Source organism: Gossypium arboreum, chromosome 5 (genome assembly GCF_025698485.1).
Source record: "Gossypium arboreum isolate Shixiya-1 chromosome 5, ASM2569848v2, whole genome shotgun sequence".
Taxonomy (NCBI): Eukaryota; Viridiplantae; Streptophyta; class Magnoliopsida; order Malvales; family Malvaceae; genus Gossypium; species Gossypium arboreum.
The window spans coordinates 12684078-12698398 of NC_069074.1; positions in this window are offsets into that span (position 1 = coordinate 12684078).

Consider the following 14321-nt stretch of genomic DNA (forward strand, 5'->3'; position numbering starts at 1 on the left):
GCATTTCCCATACCGAGTAAAAAAATGTAGGTATGGTATTTCAATGAGGAAAACCATACTGAGTTGTGAATCGTGGCATTGAGCAACGACGTACTCAATTTCGTAAGCCGCTTCCTAATTTGATTATAAGAAATAAAGAGAAGTGATCCAAATGAAAGAGATTGAGTAGTTGTTACTGTTGAGCTCAACTATGTGAATTATTATAACAATGGTTGTGAATCGCAGGAAACTTTAGTAAATGTTTTGGTATTGTTTGGAAATATTATGTTTGGTAAGCATTACTTTTAACCTATGAACTTACTAAGCTTCAATAAGCTTACTTGTGTGTGTTTAATATTTTATGTAGATTGACTTGAAGTGAAGTGGGTAGATCGGATCAACACAACAAAGCACACTATCCAGATCAATTCCGGTAGCTTTTGTTTTATGTTTGAAGATTTATATGGCATGTATAGAGTTTGAATGAATTGAAGTAAAGATGTTATAAACTAGTTAACAATATTTGTACTAAAATAGTTTTCGTAAGTAGCAGTAGTTTGACTTTGAAAAATCACTAAAATAGTAGAAATGGAATTAAATAATGAATAAATTATGGAATCGAATCTCGATGAGTCTATTTTCATATGGAAGAAGCAAAACAGGTATATGAGCTATATTTTATGAGATGTTTAAATTTTTGTGAAACAGGGCCAGAGCAATTTTTGGATCCCCTGTTCTGACTTTGGAAATTCACCATAAATTTTACAAAGATAATTAGAAGTCATACTTTATATGTACAGATTCCTTATTGAGTCTAGTTTTATTAGAAACAAACGGCATAGTCATTGAAGCTCTGTACAGAGAGATATCTGATTCGTAATACACAAAGGTCAGAGTAGTCAAACCCTGAAACAGGGGAGCTTTTAAATAATAAACTGTACTAATTGGCTTGACCAAAAATTCTAGAAAAAAATTGGTAAGTAGATATATGAGTATAAATTCAGAGAAAATTTACGGATTTGGATTTCGAGTTTTATAACTCGAGATATGAATTATTTAGCAACTATGACACAGTTGGACAGCTTGTCTGGAAAGTGTGATATAAATTGTTTGAATTTGTTTAAGTGCTCAAATAAGTTTAGTAATGCCTCGTGCTCGACTCCGGCGACGGTCTCGGGTAAAGGGGGCGTTACAAATGACAAAATCAAAGCATGAAATTTTGCCAACATTCACAGAATTCCCGAAAATTGGGGCGTTACACTCTAATTTTAGACATTCAAAGCTTCAAAATATGGTTGATAAGATATTTATTGTTTTTTTTAATCTCATATTAACAACATTATCTTAGTATAACATAAAAAAATAAGGTAGTATCATATTAGCTTATTGCATATTTCATAACTTCAATAATAAGTGGAATTGAAATAATCCATACTTCAAATAGTACATTAAAGAATGAGATCTTAATAATTTTAGTAACGTAGATTCAAATTCGATAACGGTGAACTTAGTCAATAACCAATAGATGAATATAATAAGCATATGTTCAATATTAAAGAGGAATAACTCAATAACTATGTACTGCAACAATTAGATATAATTGCATAAGAGGTTTATTTTCATTTTATTTTTATTAGTATTCATACGCCAACTACTTTTTAGACTAATATAATACGTATGATGATTTTATTTAAATTTTTATTATTTTTAGAAATTATTTTATTATACTAATAATTTTTTGCAGTAATTAGTCATTTTAATAATATAAATTATGTAACTTTGTACTTCAATTGGTACTAGCAAGCATGACATTGGGAGTTATGATGTAATTATATATACCGGTCATCTAAACATGTTTAGGAAATTACAATTTGTTGTAATTACAAGAGAATATAATTATTACCCTAATAATTACACTTTCATTTAATTACTTTGTGAATGTTAAAATTAGATATAAAAATTAAAAATTAAAAATAAAAAATAAAAATATTATAATACTATTAGTTAATTTTTAAAAAATAGTTTTAAATTTTGTTAACTCAATCGATATTATATCCGCTTTAACTTGTTGCATCAAATTTAGTCGGTGATTTATATAAATAGAGACAAATAATATAAAACGTAAAATAGTATTGCATTGAATGACGCAAACTATTTAAAATATAAAACGTGAAATTTTTAATAAGTTCTTCATATTAGATTAAATTAGTCATTTTACCATTAAATTGGTAATTTTAATTTTATATTGTCAAAATAATTAAATAAGACCAATTTGGAATAGGGTAACATTTATTATTTAAAAAACAACATGATATATTTTTTCATTTACAATTTAACTCCAAACAAAATAATTTATTTATAGAATCATAAAAAATCAAAATATAACTTTGTTAAATAGTAAATGATAAATTCTTAAATTGTAAATATTAACTCTGTTGAAATCGGCAAGGTATTTGAACCGGATCGGTGGTCTAATTGTTAGAGCACCAGTTCTTGGTTCGATTGGTTTGTCCAGTCCAATTGAATAAATTATTAAACAAATCAAAAAAAAAAAAAAAACTAGTTCAACCGTTCCAATCGGTTAGTTCAAGCAGTTCACGGATCAATCGATCCAACCCTTATTTTAGACCGATACCTTAATCAGTTCCTTATTAAATTGGTCTGTCCCTTGTGAAGATTAACCTTATTTGATATGTTTTAATAATACAGAGACTAATTGATTCGTTTAATTAATAGAGGAGATACTTTTTAATTCAATCCTATAATTGAGGAACCTATCACCTACATTTACAAAATATAAATGATATTTCTGTATTGGCTAGAAAGGAATCTGATATAAAACTTATAATACTAAATTACAACTATATATAAAAGTTGTAATACTTTTAAGTAATAAATATATATAAAAAAACAATACGACTGTAGAAATACTTATTTCTTTGGTCTGTATCGCTGTAAGTTTTATATTCTTTTCAAATTTAAAACTTTGTCCGCTTTTTAAATTTTAATTTTAAATTTAGGTTCATTATAATATTATTTTTCAGATCGTAGTTATTAAATAAATATTTTTTATTTTAAATTATCACATCAATAAATTTAATGAATAAAATTTAAAGGTATTAATAAATAAATTTAAATTTTAAAATATAAAAAATAAAATAAAATAATTCTTAAAATTAAAATTTCAAATTAAAATAAGAAAAATAGAATGATATAATTCTTTAAAATAAAATTTCAAATTCGAGGAGAGTAGCAGATATATATATATATATATATATTATTCCCTCGACGCTTTCTTCCTTTCCTTGATCCTAGAACGAGTGAATGACGACAATAACATTTCATGGCCTAATCTGGAGGGTTTTTATTAATGTATTAGATACATAATACATATATTGTGTACGATATTATAATAAACTAAAACTGGAAAGTGAAAAACGACAGCACTGAAATTACTACACGACAACCCAAACTCATCAGTTTGCCAAAGAATTAGTCAGAAACATCAAGCTTTGAAAACAAAAAGGATCAATGCCATAAAGGTTGCTTTAACATGTAAATTACTTGTTTTGTCTACATTTTGATCCCATCACTTTAACACCACTCAAACAAAGAAAAGACACCTGTGTGCATGCATCTTCGTATGTAGTAATAAAACTATATTCAGACAAAATGAAAATAGTCAATTAGGAAAAAAAAAACCACAAAATTATTTATAAATAGTACTTAAAAGATTTAAAATGAGATCAACTTATAATAAACTAATTAAAAGCTTTGTCTTATTCCTAAGTGAAAGCTATAGAATAAGTTAATGGAGCCGTAATTTGTGGCTAATTGTTTGCTTAAACTTGAACCTTGATAACCTGTCATTGTCATAGCTTTTGATTTATTACAAGTCAAATTATTCACTTGGTTCTATCTAATTCAAATCCAATGTAAGATTAAGTTTTTGATAATAAAAATATAATTTCAAATTTAATTTAATTCGACTCATAAACAACTTCAATAACATAAAGTGTTTCATCAAATAATTTATTATAATAAGTTACATTTTGATTAAAACCAAGTTGTCTAGAAAACTAGACCATTGACTCCTCCTTTGGGTTCTTTTTAGTGAAATAATTAATTGATTATATCAATCAAATATTCAAAGGGCAAAGGTCCATTTTCTATCTAATATGGAATGACATAAATCTACCCACTTCTTAAATTTGTTAGTTGTTGAGTGACAATTTATATTATTTCTTTTTAATTTGATGATATCATGAAATAATAATAACTAGCTTAGAGGAAGTTACCCATCCATGACATGACATGACATCAACTAAAGTTCCAATTTTTTTTTTAGTAGGTCTTACCATATAGAAAATCATCATCAATGCAAAATCCATCCGTTTCATTACATTTAAAATTAATAGAGAGAGATGAGTTTGGATGTGTGATATATTTATATATAGTTGTAAAAATAGCTTTGACGATAAGACTAGATATAATAGTATGAGATAAAAAAAAATTAAACACACCACACCACATCTCAACGTTCATCTAAATTCATTTTAAATTTAATTAACAAATTTATACGAATGGTTTGGGAATTCTATCTTTTAGAATCCAAAATAATTTATTTGGAATTCCAAATTTTTAAAAATATTTTAACCCTTCAAGATGTTAACTTTTTTATGTGAATTGTCACGTGTATATTACGTAAGCAATTGATTAATTTTAAAAATTTTAAAACTAAAAAAATAAAAATATTAAAAATTTAAACTTATTAAAGAGTATAAAAATATTTTTAATATTTTTATTTTTAAAAATTAATTAATTACTAACGTAGCCTACACATAAATTGCCACGTGTATTCCACATTAGTATAGTTAACATACGTTAAATTTTCTATCCATTTTGGGTAATCTAAAAATAATTCAAATTCAAAAGTTAAAAGAGATGAGAATTTATATGAAAGCTAAAATAATATTTTTTTATAAAGTTAGAGAGTCAAATAAGTCATTAAACAATTATTTTAATTATAATTGTAATCTTCAACTAAATCAAAATAAATTTAGATATAACTTATATATTAGTGAGATTTTATTCATAATAAATATAAAGAGAACTTGTATATAATTTACATAAAGAAATACTCAACATGTAGTCTTAAAATTTTCAAAAATTTTAGGATTAGTTTGGTTTTAGAAAATATAAGCCATTTTCATTTCCATTCTCTTGAAAAATAGAAAACATTGAAATAAAAAACATATTTAATGTAAAACTAGAAAATTATATTTTAAAAAAATAAAAATATGTAAAATTAGAAAGAAAAATATTTTCATCATTTTCTTTAAATATGTTTTGGAAAAATGGAAATGATGAACACCATTTAAGAAAGAAAATACCTCTCATTTATCCTGCTTCAAATCCGTTTTGAACTTTCTTCTTCCAAGAAAAGTGGCTACAAACTTAATAGCCTAACATTACATTGGAGCACAATTTGATGCAGGCTGAGCTAGATATTAAATAAAAATAGTAATTTTTTTAAATAAAAAAATATTGATAAGTTTAAAATAGACTTAAGTTAATCATTTACAAATATGAGTAGATTTGGATAAAATTACAAGCTCATATTTTAATCTAATTAAGGGTTCGTTTGTTTACATGTAAAGATTTTACTGTAAATATTTTCTGCATTTTTTTGTATTTGTTTCACAGAAAACAATTTGGTCAACGAAAAATAACTTACAAATCAACGTAAAATAAACTTTTTTTTTTTGTAAAATGACTAACCCTTTTAAAAAGGGTAAATCATCTTCTGGAAAAGAGCTCCTCTATAGATAATTTTATTTTATATAAAAATTAACTTAAATCAAACTTAATATTATGATATTGATGATAAATTTTATTTTTATTTTAAAATATTAATATAAAATATTATATTTTTAAATATTATTAAATATACATATTTAATTATTTATATTTAGTCATATAATAAATTATTTAATATTTTAATTTTATTTTAATAATAAAATTTTAAAATAATAATTTTAAACAATATTCTTCACATATTATTGAAAATATTTAATATTAATATTTCAATAATAAATATTTATTACAATTATAAATATATTAATAATAAATGTTTTGTAGTATAAATGTTAAAATATGTCATAAGTCTATATGCTATTCACAAATTTGTAATTTAGTCTCTATACATTTATTTTTAAGAATTTAGTCTCTCTACTTTTCAAATTTGAAAATCAAGTCCAATTATTGACATTGTTAATTTTCTTTTGTCAAATTTGTTAATATCACATTTTAAATAAAAATACTCAATCGGTAGTCATGTAACTAAAAGATGGAGTCGTAATGAACCTAAATTTAACAAAATATTTTTATTATATGTAAAAACAATATAAAATATAAATTTATAATGGAAAGATAAGAAAATTTCAAACGTATATTTGTTTTATTGAAAACAATTTTATGAAATATTTTTAAGAAATCATCAAACACTAGAAATTATTAACTTTTCTAGGAAAATAAATTATTTTTAAAAATAATTTTAGAAATTATTTTCAAAACATAAAGTGTGTTAATATCACGCGTAAATTCAACCCGAACTTAAATTGACCCATTAACACCTGTATCTCCAACTCAAACGGTGATTTTAAATTAAAAAAAAAAAAACAATGGTAAACAAATAGCTTTTCAATCTAAATCCTGTTTTTAATTCAAAATTTTAACAGAAACAGAAAAAATAAAATTTTGTAACTTTAATCTTTGCAAATATTGTTTTGGTTGAAATTACTTTGTATCCTCGTTAAAGAAATCTAATATATCTTCTATTTTATAAAATTATATTTAAAATAATTATTTTAAATTTTCAAAATGTAAATTTATAAAAATAATAAATATTATCAAAATTTCAAAAACACAAATTGTGGAGAAATGATCAGAGTGTGTAACCAAAACGAATAATTGTTATTCCAAACGAATAGTTTCGTATTTGAGTTAAAGAACAAAATACTATATTGAAAGTTGAATTTCTTTGCTCATTTTCAACTATAAATGGTCAAAGGATTAATATAATATGGTATCTCAAGTCAAAAAATTATCAATGCAAAGGGAAGAAAAAACAGTAAACATAATTTATATTACCCTATGTCATGTATGTGTATATAATACTATACATATAGTTTCGTAATTTTTAAATTTCATAAAAACTAGATATTTCATAAAGAAATACTATGTTTTTAGAATTTAAAATTTATTTATTATACCCTTATTAAAGTACAATTAATTAAATTAGAATGTTCAATCTTCTTTTCTTTGCAACTCAGTAGTACATTTTACGTTTATTTATAAGACTGGCAAAATATTGACTGTCCCTATCAAATTTTCAATTTAGCAGAGGGCAGGTTTTGGTTAGGTGTCTACACAGAAAAATAAATCTTTTCGATGTCGACCCATTTATTTATTTATTTATCAAATTTACAAAGTTGCCCTTAATTGCAACTTCCCTTATAATTTTAAGGCATAATAACTTATTTAGTCCTCCAACTTTATAAAAATAAATCATTTTAACATTTTATTTAATTTTTATTTTTTAGCCCTTAAATTTGTATTTTATCGAATCACCCTAAAATGAAAGGAAATTTTAACGTTTTTTAATTTTACTAACATGACATACTCTGTATTGCTACATGGATAACACATTAATATTTAATATTTATTAAATATTAAAAACCAAAAATACTTTTAAAAATTTAAAATTATTAAAATTATTAAAAATTAATAAATGTTAACATGTTATCTACGTGTATGCCACATCAATAAAGCTAATAAATATTAATTTTTCATTCATATTAGGTGTTTTAATAAAAATATAAATTTAAAAGTTAAAAGGAGACAAAAGTTAAATGAACAACTAAAATAACATTTACTATAAAATTAAAAGGCAAAAAAATTATTATACCTAACTCCAATAATATGATTCTTGTACATATAATCAGATAATTGTTATAAATAGTGCTAGATATAAGTGATATCTAGAGTTGAGGATATTCCAAATTCCAATAAAAGTGAGTTCAAATTTATGTTTTAATTTGCAATAAAATATATCCTAAGTATGTGAAATCTAAAAGGTTATGAATTATTTCCCCTTTTCTCCTACATTCAAACATCCCTTTCAATCTTTTTTTTTTTTTAAAAAATTAGAATTTAAGTTTTAGTGACATACATAAAGCATGGACAAATCTAGTCGACCGTATAGGGGTCATGGATACTCCAAAGATTTTAATTATATAGTTTTATTACATATAAATTCTAAAATCGGATCATTTACCACCATGACTTTCCTTTTACGTCTTCGTTTTGATCCATTCGGCTTCATTAAATTTCTTTGAGATTCATTGGATGTTATCCCAAATATAATTTGGACCGTATGTTTAATAATAAAATAGGTGCATGCATTAATTAGATTTGGCGCAAAAGAAAATATATATGAAGTACAATTAGGAATAAGTAGTTCTCAAATGCTATAAATAACACAAGGCTTGCGCAACGCCAAGTTTGCTAATATATATTGTGACTGCAGCAGTTGTTGAAGAGATACATTAACATTTAACATCTTCCCTATTTTGTTGTTTTATTCGGAGGTGATTTTAATTTTCGTGGTGGTTATTATTTGTATTTTGTTGTTTTTTTTTGTTTGTTTGTTTTCTTATTGTCTAATAAATCTTCACTTTTAAAAGTTTTTATTTGTTATTATAGCAGGTTTTTTAATATTTCTTATCCATGTAGTCTTATTTTTACAAGTGATTTTTAGAGATGATTTTGTTATCATCCTCTACAGTTTAGTGGATGCTTGATTTTTTTTTGTTGATTTTTGCCCACTGCTTTGGGCCATTTAGAATTGATTTTATTATCGTATTAAATGCTTGCAATCACTCTAAATATGTTGTACTTGAGTTGTGACAGAGCCAATTATTAACATGCCATAATATTCTATTAATGTTAAGGCTAAAACTATTATTGTATTGATGAAGCTTGTCTTTCACCGTTGACGACGTATATTTATTATTTTTTCTCAAATTATATTGACACATTCATAATATGAAATAATAAATTTCTCTTTCAAAACATCGTCCCTATTTTTAATAATTTTTAAGTCTAACTTTTTTAAAAAATTGTTGTAATTATATGGAATCTCACTGTTTAACGACATAATCGACATGTTAATGATGATTAAAGCAACTCCAATAATATATGAATAAATAAAGTAATTTTCTTTTTGTCACATTATTTGTTTACTTAAAAGAAGGATGAATAATAATGGATTTCGAGAAACTTCAATGTTAGTGGGGTTTGCATGGAAATTATGTTGGAAATGAGTATAGAATTCATATGACACTGAAAGTACAAACAATATGGAATTGCTTATTTTAAGTCTTATTTATTATAAGTCTGGTCAATTTCTCTTAAATATAAATATTTTTTTTCCAATTCTCTAATCTCACAAATTTGTGTCGACAAAAAAATAAAATTCCATAAAAATCTGAAAAAAATAAAAACACCCTTTGTTGCAGTGTAAAGCATCCCAAGCTTAGTTGAGTTGGAGCATATATAATTCTGATAATGTGAAAAGGTCTTCCTACACTGTTTGATTCTTTCAATCGGTCAAAAACAGTTTTGACCGGTTCTATTCTAACTAATTAAGCTAAGTGTCTATTTCTCTACAAATAATTCATTCCCACCTTCATAAGTTATTTTACTAATTTAATTACTTATTATTTTTTTAATAATCTGTCCCACCATTTTACCAACTACAATTGCTTTATATTTTTATTTTGAAAAAAAAAAAGAAGAGAAGGAATCTATCTCTTTCTCCTTTTAATTTTAAAGAGCATGTATAAAGGAGATTAGGATTCAAATTTAGTAGATGTTATTTATTTATTAAAAATATATGAATAGACTTTCACAAATTTCTTGAGTTGACTTGGCAATGCTGCAATGCATATAATAATCAATAATTTTAATTTATATGGCACATTGCTAAATCAAATTCAAGGTCTTTGTCCCATAGTCAAGTTCACTGCTGAAGACAGTCCTGTCTATTTCACTACAGCTCAGAAAGGGTTTTGCTTTGATTCTCCAATTTTAGTCTCTAAAGATATGGGTAAAAAAAGATGGAAAAGTAAAAGGAGATTGAGATTAAGTGGGGACTATGCATTATGTATAAACTTTTTGAGTTAGGGTTTTGGTTTATCCAGCATCAGAAAGCTAGCAAAGGGATTCTTGAGGATTCATAGCTTTTATATAATCAAGTGAACTTTTGAATCTAAAAAATAAAGTTGGCTTTATGGAAGACAAGAACATATGTAGCTACATGTGGTCTAAAAGACCACCTTTTTTCATTCGTTCAACATTCAACAAAGTTTACCCAAAAAAACATTCAACAAAGTTCACTGATTCACTTAATTTTCTCAAAATCATGATATATATAAAAAGATTGCACTCATTCATTCTTCTTCTCATGATGCTCATGTGCAAAAAAAAAAAAAAAAAAGAGAGGGCTTGACTTCCATGCCAAGTTTCTTAATCTTGATGGGTTTGTTTTTTTCCTACAAATTGATGTTTGTAGGCTAATTGGTATTTTCCTAGCCAAAAAAATAAAAAATAAAAATGCTGAGCTAGGTGTTATCAGCTGGTCCTTTTGAATCAAAATAAGTTGGTCAACAGTTTGAATAATCTTGTTTATGAACAGAAAATGTTGCTTCTGAAACCCACAATTTTAAGGATCTACTGCCGGGCAATGACTGCTAATAGAGTGGGGCTCAAATTTAATCATTCAATCTTTTTCTGTTGTATAGAATTAAGCATAGTGGATATTTGGTGACTTAACCTAAAATTAAGTTTGATGTATAAAACCATTTTGTCCTTTTTTCTTTTCATTAATCATACTCAAACTCAAACTTTAAACTAGTAGAGTTTGATTTTAATTAAGTTTGTTATTATTTGTGGAAATAAAATTTTAAAAGCCACTCAAATCAAGCCCTAAATACTACATGAATTAAGTGCATTTACATAAGAATAGCATTTAAACTTTAGTTCAGCTCAGTGTTCTAAAGGTTATTTAAATTTTTTTCTAAGGGAGTTTTATACACTTCTAATAAAATTTATTAATTTCAAATTAAAAAATTTGTTAGTGTCTACTATTTAAAATTAATTATGTGTTACATTCTTAATCCGTGATAATAAAAAATTAAACTATGAAATTTACACATACCATCACAATTCAAGTTAACCATGGCATCAACAGGGGTGGGGCACATTTTCAACATTAGTGGCTTCAGCGACAAAACACTAGTCATTAACTTGGCCACTGCAAGATTCCAAGTTATTCTATGATTAATGTCTGCAGAAGAATTCGTCCATTCCGAACATATCCACATGAATCAAGTTGCTGAACGGTTCATTGGGTAGGATTTTTTGACCAATTTTATCCCATTGGATACAACATTATAGGATGGGCAAAAACCAAAAAATTTGAGCTGAACATGCGGTTCATTGGATAGGATTTTTTGACCAAGTTTATCCAATTGGATAGAACATTATAGGATGGGCAAAATCCAAAAAGTTACTTCGAATCACAAACTCTGATTTGCTACATGTATAATTCAACATTCAATCAACTAAACTGCACACTTTTTATTATCGTAGATAAAAATGGAATTTGAGGTTAAATCACAAACTTTCAGGAAAACACATAAATATTGGCATGCCGGCGAAGTAGAAATCTGAAGACAATGCAGCAGAGTAAAGCAAAAAGCCAACCAGGCAACTTCTTAGATGCCCAATATTTAACCAGGATTGTGAGTTAGTCATAATTCTTGCAAAATATAATGGAGAGTAAGCAATAGTGCGACACCTTTCTCCTATTATAGTTCAAGAAGGATGAGGCCATTAAAATTGGTGTCCAAGCTCTGGATTTGAAACTTCCTTGGGAGAGATTGAGATCCTTAAAGGCAACTTGGTCTTGAAGAGGTATAAGTAGGGCCGTTCACTGACCTGCTGTTTATGCTAAAGCAGAATCCTCCATCCCCTGGAGATCCAACTGCCATTTTCTTGCCAAGGTGAAGGAACTTTGTCATTTTAGCATGCAATGTTATATCATCGAGGAAATGTTTTCTTATTAGACTATGTGTTGTAGATGCTCTAAATTTATGTTTTCACAACTTAGTCATGTGATCCTCTGCATCTATAGTGTGTAAGTTGGATTTTTTAGTAGCAAATGGTCGAATGAAAAATGGAGTTTATTACTGCATACAGGTAAACAAATGTGTTGCATCGTAATGTTCTCAAGCAGAGCATTTTTTCTTTCGGTATCCACTGACTAATTCACCTCAGTACTTTTTAAAGTTGTAAACAGTTGGTCATAAAATGTACTCCACCGAACTCTTGATTTTATGATTAAAGGAACATCTCATGTAAGAAGCACTTTAATATCTCTCGTACATTGATATTTCGGTTCTATATTATATATCTGCCTTAGTGAACTTTGTATTTGTCCTTTTTAGTCTTTTTGGCTTTTGAAGTTATTTTTGTTCTTTTTCTTAATATTTTCTTAATCCAGTTTTTGTGCATTATTGATGTTACAGTAATGGTGTTTCAAAAGCAAGTAAAAAGAAGAGGTTTTTTCTTGTGCTCATCTCATAAGCTTGTTGATATCAAGACAGCGTGCTCTTTTCTTACTTTAATGAATTCAACTTTATTTTTGTACGTTTATTTTAGAGCATGATACGTTAAGTCTCTGCACCAAATTTTGACTTACAGCTGAAAGTAGGGTTTTACAAGATTAGTTGTCCTTGAGCTGAATCTATAGTTAAAGCCGTCGTTCAAAGACGTTTAAACCGTGACAAATCCATCACTGCCGCTTCGCATGCATTTCAAGATGAAATTATTAATAAAATAAAAGGGATAATGACATATTTGCCCCCTGAACTTTGGATAATCTTCTAATGTGGTATTTTTACTTTCAAAATGTCTATTTTGATACTTGTACTTTTGCACTATTAATCAATCTAGTACCTTTGACAGACGACGTTAGTTTCTGACATGGCGAGAAATGTGGCCCAGCTATAAGGTTCCACATGTCACATTTTCCAGAAAATATTTTATTCCCAAATAATGAGAGGGACCTCAAATTAATTATACCAAAAATATCTTAAGCAAAAAGAAGTTTTGTCATATTTTCTTTATTTGAAATAATGCATCAGGACCTAAGATTAAATAATCAATTTTTTTTTTAAATCTTCACCTTTTTTTTTATTTTTACCTTCAAAACTAATTATTTTTAATTAAAATAAATCTGGGAAAATCTGAATGCTCTTAAAATAAATCTTTAAATCTCAAATAAAATATATTTAATTTAATTTAACATAATTAATAATAATAATTTTAGGAAACATAATTAAAAATGAAAATCCAATTTTTTCTCTTTTCTTCTTCTCCTTTTTTGTATAAATTTCCCATAATTTTGATAGTTAATAATATGGTTAATTGTATATTGACGCAATTAATCTTTTGGTATAATTTACATTTTCTCATCATTGAAAAATTTATTTATCCATGTAGATGAAAAGTAAAAAGAATTTGCTAGAACAAAACTATTTTTTATGGGTGAGTATTTGGTAAATTGAACAGTATATTTTTTTATTCTATAAATACTTTTTAAAAAATGATATGTGTCTTTTCTTTTTAAATATCTATTTTTTTAAATTTTTATTTTATCTTATAAAACATTGGTCAACTCCTTAACTCTATTAACTCTACTTATGGAGTCTAAAAGTGTACCAAATATTTTCCTTCTTTTATTTGTATTTAGGATTAACATTCAAAATGAATATATTTCTTTGTTATAAATATTTTTGAAAATGTATTTTTCATACACTTAAATTCATACCTATAATCTAATGAGGAAGATTTTACAAATTTTACATCATAATCTTGAATCCCAAGTTGTAGCCTATTGATTGGGTGTTTACTTTTTCTAAAATAATCTGAATTCAAATTACAATTGTATAAAAATATACAAATTATTTTTAAATATATTTAATATCAACCAAAATGTGAGCAAATAAGATTAATTCAAAGATATGTTAATAATAAAAATTTAATTCTGACTTTCTAATTTATATTAAATATTGTAAAATAATTTACCGGACAATAACATTTTCATCTATTAGAAATCATTATTTTGATATTATTTATTTTTATTTGATTGAAATCACTCCAATTGAGCTATTGTGTATTTATTGAAAACTTCATTGGAAACAGGAAACTTACTG